Genomic DNA, 12,429 nt, shown 5'->3' with positions numbered 1-12,429 from the left:
TCAATCTTCCTTATACCATCTTCTGCTCTTCACCTATCAACATAAATATCATTATCATTTCAGGAATGGGACATACAAAAAAACAACAAAACCTTTATACATCCTCTCAGTACACATGAAGAGAAAATTCTTTAGAAATATACTTTTAACATGTATCCCAGTTTTTCATCTGGATGGAATGATAATATTTGCCGCTGTCTCTTTAATGGAATACAGACGTTATTTTACGTGATTTAGAAAATCTACTATTCTATGGCAATGCACCAAAGAATGTCTGGTACACAACAGTCTCAAAAAGGTGAAATAAAATGATCTACTCTCCTAAAAGTTGTATCATTTTTTGTTATAGGGGAGGGATAAAATTAAAAGCTATGCAAGTAAGTGCTTCTATTGATGTTTTATTAGTTCATTGCACCTGGTTAAGGGTCAGTCTACATGTTTCAGCCTGTTTTGCCCGTCTGGGTCAGTTGGCTTTCATCGGAACCAAAAGGAAGCCGGCTCAGATATGAGGAGGCTGTATGTGCATAAGAATGAGAGTGCGGGTAAGTAGAATCACTCACCCTTCTTCGTCAGCTAGTTCATTTGTTTGGTGGCTGGCAGCGTGTTATAGTCACCAACTTGGCCTATAACTCTGTAGAAAAAAAAATACAGAATATTGTATTCCTGAGTATTTAAAATGTTGCCCAATGTAATAGAACTTGGGGCTGTTACAACCGCATTGTGATATTCCGGTCGGATTCCTTTCCGACTGACCCATTATGATGGAGTCTGTCGGGAAGGGGGGGGGGGCTCTGTCATCGACGTGGGCCTCCTCCAGAGCTGTGGCGGAGTACAGGGCGATCTGGAAGCAGATGGACAGTAAGGGTACCTCTGCGGCAGAAGGATACAGTCTAGATACCTCTGCATGGCACAGTAAGGGTGCCTGAGCCAAGAACCTGGAACCGAAGGAGGTTCCAGGAAGCAGCGTTGGTGCCCCGTTAGTCCTTCGGGCGGTCAGGGGGCCTGAACTGACCGGGGGTGTGCCTCATCGCTCCGCCCTGACAAGGGGGGCGGGAGTATAACGAAATGGTAATTTACTGCACCGTCAGAGCATCGTCTCGCCGTGCAAGATGGCTCCTTAGGCATGCGGGTCAGCGAGGGGCTGCCGCATTGGATCGCCTGTAAGATGATCCACCTTAACAGCTACCTGTTTGTACGAAATAAACCTGCAGCACTGCTTTCCCACAAATATGTCTCATGAGTTTCCTTTGGTATATAAGTGTATAATGTGCAATGCGGGGCGAGCGCTGGCGGTGTGGGCACTATGCCGCTGACCGCGCGACACGCAAGGGAGCATGGGCGGGACAGCGCCCTAGTCCCACACGACGGGCGAGCAGAGCCCTTTGCGCGGCACCCCTCCCTGAGCCGTCCTCCTTACGCTAGCAGCCAATAGGGAGGGCTCACCTGGGGATGGGGGCGTTCCTTATGGTATAAAGCGGCGCAGCAACTATGCTCGGCCTCTCTTTCCCGCACCAGGATTCCCTTAGGCTCTGCGCTGATCCCACCCTGAACCCTGACCCAGCTGCAGAGCGGCGGGTGAAAGTTGTGAATTTTTAATAGTCATGTTTTGTGTTGCAGGCGGAGTCACAGGGCGATCTGGAAGCAGATGGACAGTAAGGGTACCTCTGCGGCAGAAGGATACAGTCTAGATACCTCTGCCTGGCACAGTAAGGGTGCCTGAGCCAAGAACCTGGAGCCGAAGGAGGTTCCAGGAAACAGCGTTTGTTGCCCCGTTAGTCCTTCGGGCGGTTGGGGGGTCTGAACCGACCAGGGATGTGCCTCATCGCTCCGCCCTGACAGGGGGGGCGGGAGTATAACGAAATGGTAATTTACTGCACCGTCCAAGCATCGTCTCGCCGTGCAAGATGGCTCCTTAGGCATGCGGGTCAGCGAGGGGCTGCCGCATTGGATCGCCTGTAAGATGACCCACCTTAACAGCTACCTGTTTGTACGAAATAAACCTGCAGCACTGCTTTCCCACAAATATGTCTCATGAGTTTCCTTTGGTATATAAGTGTATAATGTGCAATACGGGCGAGCGCTGGCAGCGTGGGCACTATGCGAACGGTCATTTCGACTGGCTAGCCAGTCGGAATGCGGCCAGTAATCCCAAGGCGTAAAGATTGGAATTACAATGTAGGGTGGAGACCTTTCTGTGCCGGCCTTGCTGTCGGAACGACTTTACGGGGCCCCAGCAGGGTCCCCTATGGTGCGCAGCCTCCTGTTGGAGGCCCAGAGGACCCCTGTTGATTGTGCAGGGATGAACTGCCCCTCACACTTTTACAATGGGAGCATACATTCTGGTCGGAATGCATGCTGCCATTGTGAAGTATAGGCATGCGACTGAACAGTGTTCAGTCGCATCCTATTTAGTCGGTCGGGACCGCTGACGGGATGTCGGTCTCTCCCTTGACCGAGACGATGTCGGTTGAAGAAAACTCTGCCTGACATCTAAATGAGGCCCTATGTGTTGATGGCATAGTCAATAATTCATTTTAAGATTACGAAGTTTGTTCAGTAGGAAGTAGCGCTGGTGTAAGGATTCCAATATGCACTGAATGAGTGAGGGAGTCATTTAGTATAATTTCTTTATCGCACTACATACCTGTGGCGCACAATGTGCTGCTAGGCACCGAAATTAGGCGACTGTATGGAGCTTTGCGGAGCACATTAACCTCAGTGTCACTCTGCCAGCAGTGCTTGTGTTGTTTGTATGTATGGATATTGAGGACGTGACGTGTGCATACCTTGCACAGTAAATCTTGTGGTTTCCAGTGTATTCAGTTAAGAATAGCAGTGGTACAAGGCTTTTACTTAGTGCTGTATAAGTGTGGGAATCAATTATCAATTCCTGAGCTACATTGGTGTTGCGGGCAATACGTTGCTAGCCTCCGGTATTGAGGGGACTGTACGGAGCATGAACACGTGGCATGTGAATAGCGCGCACGGTGAATCTCGGGCAGAATAGTAACATAACTGTAGGCAGCTGGCTCAGTATATACTATACCAAAGTAAGGTATAGTGTGAGCTGAGTCCAGGGAGTCCCCATAGGTATAGCAGGGGCTAAATTAGGTAAGTACTGACAGCTCTCTTTGTGGAAGTGTGAGCGAGCAGTTAGGCTTATCAAGAGGGTATGTTAAGCTTTTATTGTATTCACTCAATCCAGACTGATGGCACACACTCGGAGACAGAATCCAAACAATTGGGTAAGTATAAAAAAAGGTATACTTACATTTTATTTCTAGAACAAAACAGGATTTGGCACAGGTAGGTAAAATGTACTTTCAATTGTACACCTTTACACAGAAATACACTTGGGAATAGATTTTCAATTGGTACAGGTTGGTATGTTTTCAAAAAGCAGTTTCAATTACACAGTAATTACTTTTAGGATACTTTTTGATTACTTTCAAATTACATCGACTTTTTGGGGAGGTATGCCTTTGTACCACACGAGGGATCGCACAATACAAGGCAAGTAAGACTTTTGAAGCTTTGCAGTCTAGTTATTCTTTCTCCATACAAACATCAGTTCAACACGTAGAACATTTTTTAGGGTCAAAAACACATAACATTGATCCCTATGGGAGAAAAATTGTTATCCATTTCACCGGTAAGTATTCGACTTACGAGTGGGAGTTTTGGGGGTTAGGACCAAGGTTCCCCAAGTTCTAGAGAGGCACTCAAGATGCACCACAAGCGGCACTTGGGTGGCCAGTTGCAGAGTGCAGGGGCCCAATGTTAGCCAATAGAGCTAAGGCAGCCTTCGGCTAGGGACTGCTTACGAGCCGGCCACTCTGTATGGAAGCAAAGCTCCTGGGGGTAAAGGCAGCACTGCAGGGGCTAACAATCAGCACAGGAGCTCGACCACCAGCGAAACTAGGGCGGCCGGGTGCAGGGTGCCAATAAGACATCGGGGACACTGTGATTCTCAATGGAGGCTTCAGTGGTAAGACGTTCTCGCGGTGTTGGGCCACTCGAACTCGGGCCATGGGTGTCGGGTGCAGAATGGTGTAGAATCGCAGTCACTGGAAACCAGATTCTGTGGGGAGTCTTGGCTTGAGCAAATATGGTGCTCATGGGAGACAGAGTTGGTTAGTTGAGTGCAAGCAAGTCCTCTTGACTCTGGTGGATTCTGGACTCGCCAGGGTTCTTGCAGGTTGTAGATGGGCTGCGGCCAAAGCAGTTGGTATCCTGTTCTTTCTGGGTCAGCGTGGCTCTTCTGTTGTCCTTTCTTCTTCGTATCTGAGGAGGCAAGGTTCAAGTTTGCACCGAAATAGTAAATTTAGGGGTGTAGGGATGTGCATGTCGGGGGAAATGGGTCCCTTCCTTGGGGGGGTGGGTACACCCCCTATTATGCGACCCTCCAGAGGGAGGGGGTATGAGCCTCTCCCTAATTGGTTGAGTCCCCTCATCTTCGGGATGAAGGGGACTGAGATGTGTGCTTCACCTGGCCTCCCCCACCTGAGGGGTGAGGTTGGCAAAGTTGGGCACACCATTCTTCCTAGCTTGGTTTTCCTGCTGATTCTCCTGCTCACAGTGGGGGAAGAACCGGTGGGAGGCAGTTGCTGAGGGTCGCAAAACACAGGGACTGCTTCCAAAGTCTGCAGGCCTTTGAAGCTTCGCCTTCGTGGATCCAGCCCATCCTGGGAGAGGAGCTTTGACACCTCTGCCCAGGATGAGCTTTGTTTCTAGGCCTAGAGAGTGGAGAAGCTCTACCCAGGAGTCCAGAAACCTGTCTGGTGGTGGCAAATGACGGTCAGCCATTCAGGAACCACACCAAGGCTGGCCGATTTCTAGGGGGAATCTCGAAGATGTCTTCTGAGTGTATCTTACATTAAATTCCACGCTGGCATCAGTGTGGGTTTAAGGTGCTGAGACGTTTACTACCAAACGTCCCAGTTTTTAGTAAAGCCGTTATGGAGCTATGGCGTTCGTAATGACCAACTCCCAGACCATATAATCTTTATAGCCTAACTACACTTACAATGTTTAAGAATGGACTTAGACACTGTAGGAGTACAGGGCCCATGCCACTGTACCCTCACCTGAGGGTAACTGCACCATGCTAGAGGGGTGACGTACCTAGGCTTCAGGCAGTGGGGTGCAAGCATGGCACACAGGGATGTGTGCCTTGTTGACTCTTCACTGTTCTCTGTACTAAAACACAAAGCCTGCAATTGCAGTGTGGTGGGTGTTAAGGTACAGGGCCCCTAAGGGTGGCACAATAGGTGCTTCAGTCGTTAGAGGCCTTCCCTGGTCTCAGTGACCCTTGGTACCCATGATACCTTTTGCAAGGGGCTTACCTGTGGCCAAAGATGTGCCAATTGTGGGTACAAAGGTACAGTCTTGGGAAAGAACACAGGGCCTGAGAACCTGATTGGCAGAGAAACAGGGCACATCAAGTTGCATCAGATTTCAGGCAAAAAGTTGGGTGGTAACCATGCAAAAAGGGGCACTTTCCTACAATAACACTAAGGTGTTGCCATTATTTCTCGGCAAGACTCCCAGGTGGAAGAATGTGACCCTAGTTGGTTGGTGTAATGTGGTGTGCCTTTGGCAATATCTACATGGAGAGCTGTGGGAAAGGAAAACCTCTAAATGTACTGATCGAGGTGTAAGTGGAAATCGCGTTAGCAGATCATTAGTTTGTGCACTTCTATGAGTTAAAAAATGGAACAATGTTACCTTAAGGTATGAGCACTTGTATGAGTTTTTAGAGCCGAGAGCGTCCTATTGCAGACTTTATTCCATCCGTACTTTTCCGGCGTCTGTGAAAGGGCAGCCGCCATATAAACTGCGTCACAGTAAGCGGAACTTGAGGCTAGGTCGTCAGTGCCTTTCAGACTACAGGGTCAGTAACGGAGAGACTCTTTCATAATTACAAAAGCGTAGTTTACTACATCTCTTTGGAAATAGGACCCAGGCCTTGGATTCTTCAAATAAAACTACTGAAGTACTAATATATCTCTTCAGTGAAGATTCGAAAATGGCGGCCGCTATGAGGAATTGTCCTGTTATGTGTAATTTTGCCTAACAATCTTTAAGTTTGCCTTTAAGTGATAAACTTAGCACTTACTGTAGCACTACTCAGAGGTTGCTTGTTTTTATTGAGACTTATTTGGCAATAACCTGTAAGATTCTGCTTGCTACAACTCTTTGGAATAAGTCCCAGGTCTTGGAATCTTCATTTACAATTACTGGAATACCAATATATCTCTTCAGTGAAAATTCAAAAATGGCAGTTGCGAAGATATATTATTCAACAAAGTAATAATTTGCCTGAAGACTCCAAGTTTGCATTTGAATGACAAACCCAACAATTATTGCTGACTGAATACTACTCAGAGGTTACTGGTTTTCCTGAGTCTCATTTTGCGATAACTTTTCCCCCACAACCATTAGCATTTTAGGAAAACCCCTCACTTGGAACGCCAAAATTTGCAGCTCTTTACTCATGATTAATCACAGCACTATATTTATAGTGTGATGCCATTTCTTTCTTTTTTAATGCTATTGAGAATCGAATGGTTGCACGCTGATTATTTCCCTTTGCACATTTTTCTTCCTAATACGCATTGGATACTTCAACAAGTGTTTCCCATTGTGCAGACAGATTTTTCTAACTTTTTTCACATAACAGTTAGATCGCTGATTTCAGTGGCAGTGTGGTCTGCTCATATTACTTTTTCTGCTAATACACTAAGGCTATTTAGACTCAGTCATTACAAGTATCCAATGGCGGAAGGTACAGGTGGTACTACTAAAGAAAGGGACTCCAAAGAGAATCTAAAATGCTCTAAGCATTCTCCACCTATTTAGAATCTCCAAATAAAGGAAGCCCTGACTCTGCTTCAACTCTGGAGGCTATCCTCCTTAAACTTAAAACGGTGCAGGATATAGCTCAAAGTACTAAAACCAATACAGATCTACTTGAGGCGAAGGTGGCAGGGATCAGTAAGGACTTTAAAGAACTTTCAATACGAGTGTCTAATGCTGAGATCCGAATAAGTAATGTGGAAGATTACACAAATATTCAGGCTAAGCATATTCAAATTTGGAGCGCTCTCTCTCATCTTAAGGAAGATCATAACCGGAGAAGTAATATTCGTAACTTTGGTGTGCCGGAGGGGATTGAGAACTCCGCTCCTTCAGTGATTGACTTCTTGATCTCTTGGATCCAAAGTGTAATGCATCTCTCTTTCAAACAAGATTTTGAAATTGAACGAGCTCACAGAGTTCCAACTTTAAAACATAAAAAGATGTCCTCCCCTAGACCACAGATCCTCAAGCCATTGAGCATCAACACAGAGAGCAAATCTTAGCACAAATGAGGAAGAGTAAGTGAATGCAATGGGAGGGTCACAAGATTTCGATTTCACATGACTTTGCCAGAGATAAAGTCATCCATCGGAAAGGCTTTCTTAATCTGCGTAGAAGGCTTACTGACATGGGATCCATTTTGTTTTGCTGGACCCTCAAGATTCAGAATAACTTTCAAGGGGAATTCGCAGATCTTTTATAAACCTACAGATCTCTCAAAGTTTTTGGAAAGTCTCTCTGAAGCTCAGATGGATTCGGACTGACAACCTCGCTCTTCACGTTTCTAGTCAATTATATGACCCTGTTATGCTCTTTATGCTATCATGATTAATTATATCCTTTTCGTTGCTCTATAACAATGGAATCTATCCTTGCATATTATATGAATTACTGGAGTGCCTGTAACATGCTTTAACTATTCTAGTTTCCTCCCACTGTACCTTATACAGATTTTTCTGTCATGATTACACTTGTTACTGCTGTGCTGATACATTTTATATTCTACACATGTCAATTTGACACTTTATAGAGTACTATATATAACATATGGGATATCTAAGGTATTTTAAGGCTTATTTCTTTGGGAGTTTCTTATAGGATATCAAGTGGTGGGATATTGGTTTGAACTTCACTGAAACTATTCTAATTGTTTAACCTGTGACGATCTTTCTTTTAGCATTGCCTAGTATTATATCTTCCTTTGCTAGCTTTTCTAGTTTAGGTAAGTATTCTTCTCGTATTCAGTTTTTATATGCAAGTTAGTCTCTCTATATGTATTTATTATCTATTTACCAATTATGAATTATTCTGATGAATATATAGGGGGCCTAAGGACGATATATATCTACTGTGCTCTACTTCTAATGTTGGGAATAATACGGACTAATTTCTATGATATTTGATATATTTTCTTCTTTATCCTACCCCATTGAAATCTTAGATCATTATGTAGTGCCACTTTAGGACTTATGATGCTCGGTTATGCATTGTTTTATACCATATAGATAGTTTATGATGACCCTGAAATATAGCACTAGATCTTACGTTTAAAAATGTATGGGGGTGCCTATAATTGAGATACATATGTTACATTTATTATGAATGATCTATTTCGGTAAGGTCATCTTTTTATAAATGTGTTCTTTACTTCATATTTTACTATTTATCAAATTAGTTGTTGCCATATCCCTGATTTATAGCTGCTATGTCTACGTAATCCACTGGTCATTTATTTATGATGTATCTTTGTTCGGCTGTTTCCCATGTTCTGCTGATCCTCATTGATGGAGAAGTCTGTTCTGGTAGTTATTGTCACTGCTTAGCCACGTTGATTCCCCATGCAACATGTCTCATACAGACATCCCCTGGTAGAACTTGGTTTGGATGGTGATCCAGATATATTTGGAGTGCTCCTGTACCCTCTTGATGTTTTCCTATTCTTTCTTCTTCTCCCTCTTTCATACTTTCGTTTAAAAAAAAATGTTTTTATTGTTTTTTTAACATATTTATTCCCCCCTCCTCCCCCGGACAGGTAAACATTCTACACATTAACATCATGTGCTTTACATTGTTCTTGTCATACATACATAGTCATTATAGAAAATTTACAAAATATATTCCCAGCATCACGGAAAACAACAAAAGCAGTAACATACATTCATAACAGCATCGATAATAATTAGTTTTGTGCGTTTCGCCATTGTGTAAGAGGAGTCCAGATTTTCATACCCCTTTTACGTCGCGATCTGCCTTTTCGCTTATATATAGCTATCTCAATATTATACACAGCTAAAAGTCTGGCTAACCACTGTTGAAAGGAGGGTGGTAGCGGGCCAAGCCAAGGCTCGGCATACCCGCAGGACTGCCATAGCAATTAATATAAAGTTGTGGCCGCTCTCAAGGTTGTCTGGGTCTTCCGCCCCAAGTACTATTGCTTCATGTGACAAAGTAACATTTCTGCGAAGAACTGAGGTTAAGAACCTCTCTATTTCTTGTGTCAAAGGTGTTAACACTGGACAAGAGGCAAAGATATGAACGGAATCTGCTTTAAATAAATTACATCTCGGGCAGCATGTCCCCTTGCCGGTTCCCCATTTTGCGATCTTATCGGGTGTATAGTAGAGAAAAAAGCAGGTTTTGTAAAATTGTGTTTGGAGTTTGGTGGAAATAAGAATGGTTTGGGCTAGCTGATAGGAATATAAAAATCCTTCCTTTGAGATTGCTAGTTTACTTTGCCACTTCATTGCCGTTTTGTCTAAATCGTCCGGGAGCTTATCCAGCAATGAATCATAAACCCCGTCTATTGAGTCTTTCTTAGAATGTATAATTGTCTCTACTACCGTACATTTTTCCAAGAATGTCCTTGCCCCAAGTTTATGAGTTAGGAAATCCCTTATTTGGATGTACTTAAAGTCCCGCCAATCTAAGTCAAATTCTGCCTTCAGAGCATTAAAAGATTTAATCCCCTGAGTAGTGTAAAAATCCCCTAATTGTGTTATTCCTAGATTATACCATTTGTTTACGCAGTTATCCCTAAAAATTATTGGAGGAAGAATAGGATTGTTCAATATCCGAGTGTAATGTGAAATTGGTCCTATTCCTAATATTTTCTTTACAACCTTCCATACCTTAACACTGCTATATAGTGTCTTAAATTTGACCTTTTTGTGGTAGCTGTTGTGTGTATGCCTCCAAAAATAGCCATAGCTGAAATTCCCCACCAGTAGTTGGAAGATTGAAGCGGTATGTTCCTCTGAGTTTCCCCCCCCCTTGCAGTAGATCCTTACTGTAGAGTAGTACAAATGACCAGTAATATCTCCTTAAGTTGGGAAGAGCTAGCCCGCCTCTGTTCTTAGGAAGGGTAAGATATTTATATGCCCGGCGGGGTTGTGCATATGGCCATATAAATCTAGAAAAGGTATGTTTTATTACTGTAAACCACTGACTCGAGAACTCTAGACAGACAGCCCTAAATAAGTATAGTATTTTACACCATTTTAATTGCATCTGCCCTCCCAATAATGGACAAGTGGAGATTATCTAAGCGTCGTAGATCCTTTTGTATTGTGTTCAACATTGGTTTAAGGTTTATGTCCACAACTTCCTCCAGTTTTGAGGAAATTGTGACTCCCAGGTATGTCGCTCCCTTCACCACCCTTGGATCGTCCATCACAATTTTTGGGTTTAGAACAATTTGTGTCTTCACTTGGTTTAGCGCGTAGCCAGAAAGCAGCCCAAATTTCCTGGCCTCAGCTTCGATGGTCAACATTGCTACTATGGGATCTGCGGTGACTATGGCAATATCATCAGCATATGCTAATGTTTTTGTAGCATACCCCTGTGATATAATGGGCGTTATGTTATTGTTTTTCTCAAAATAGCAGATAAAGGAATCTATTTATATTGCAAAGAGCAATGGGGAGCATTGGCATCCCTGGCGAGTTCCCCTAGAAATGATAATTTCCTTGGTTAGACTTCCATTAACAGATACAACAGCCCTAGGGCTGATATACATTTTTTGTATCACCTGAATAAACTTGGATCGAAATCCCATTGTCATCATTGCTTTCCAGAGAAACTGCCAGGAGACCCTATCAAAGGCCTTCTCTGCATCCAGCAGAATTATGGCCATAGGGTCTCCTGTAATTCGTGTTCCGTCAAAAAGCGTGATCACCCTCTGGATATGATTTATCGTGGACCTTCCAGGAACGAAACCATGCTGGCTTTTGGCAATTACCTTGTGTATTATAGGTGCAATTCGGTTTGCCAAGATTTTGGAATATATTTTCGAATCAGCTTATTAGGGTTATTGGGCGATATGACCCTAGATGTTCTGGGGGTTTCCCTTTTTTAGCGAAAATTACAATTTTATATTGGAGTCCCCACAGACCATCACCGGAAGAGGCCAGTGTGACAATTCATTAGAGATCTTGTTGAAAACCCCAGGGTCATCTGTATTACTCCCATAAATAGCACAAATTGTCAATTTTTGCCCTGTTTGGTAGCTGCGTTTGGTAGCTGCATTTGGTGATTGCCCAACGGCCAAACTATCAGTTTTGGATTTATTAAACACCATTCCACTCCCTTTAGCCAAAATAGCAACCCCCCGAATTGTTGTGCCTTGTGAGGTAGCACACACCAGTTTATACCCTAATGTATTTAACAGCTGACTCTGGGACCCTTCAACATGCGTCTCCTGCATGCAAATAATATTAGCTCCCCAATTTTGTAGGCCAATTGCAACTGTTTGCCTTTTTTTAGGATCGTTCAGACCACAAATATTCAGAGATAGTATTTTTATCCCAGCCATACTACTAATTGAAAAGTGCCCTAATTTTTATCCCAGGCTTTCTGGTTTCCTGTGATCCCTATATGTATTTCCCTATAAGATTTGCTACCCTATATGTCTAACCTGTCCTGCCTTCCCCACCTCCCCTTCCCCACCCCCCACCCCCCACCACCTTTGAAGGTTACCTGGGCCTATGAGGACCAGGGGTGTGACCTCCGCGCAAGCGGGCCATGCGGGCTGGGCTAGAATGTTAATAAGTGATATGCTTATCTACTACCAGTTGAGCCAAAGAGCCTGAATACTCTGATAATGTCCCAGACTTAGTTTCCACAGGCTGCCCAACCATTCCGCTTATAGCCCACATTTCCCAATGTAATTTGAAATAGTTAATTCAACCTATCCGCTCTTACTACCATGTTTCATATAATATACTTAAGATTCTTTCTCTAGGTTCCGAGAGGCAGACTCGGAAATTTCACGTAGATAGTCCTCCGCCTGTATTTCGCTGTTAAAGTTTCTTGTGCCTTTGAATATTATTTTCAAGTGTGCCGGATTTTGCAAAAATACTTTTGCTCCAATTTTTTCAAAAGGTCCAAATAGCTGACGCATTTTCCATCTTCGCTCCACGGTAGCGTGAGCGAAGTCCGGTCTTGCAAAAAATTTGAACCCCTTGTACTCTCTTTGGGCAGTGGGTCTTGCTAGATCATAAATTTTTTCACGAAGGAGGAAATTACCAAAGCAGACCAACATTGCCCTGGGATATTGATTTTGCTTGTTGG

This window comes from Lissotriton vulgaris, chromosome 3_1, assembly GCF_964263255.1.
Source record: "Lissotriton vulgaris chromosome 3_1, aLisVul1.2, whole genome shotgun sequence".
Classification (NCBI taxonomy): Eukaryota; Metazoa; Chordata; class Amphibia; order Caudata; family Salamandridae; genus Lissotriton; species Lissotriton vulgaris.
This window is presented reverse-complemented; position numbering follows the sequence as displayed.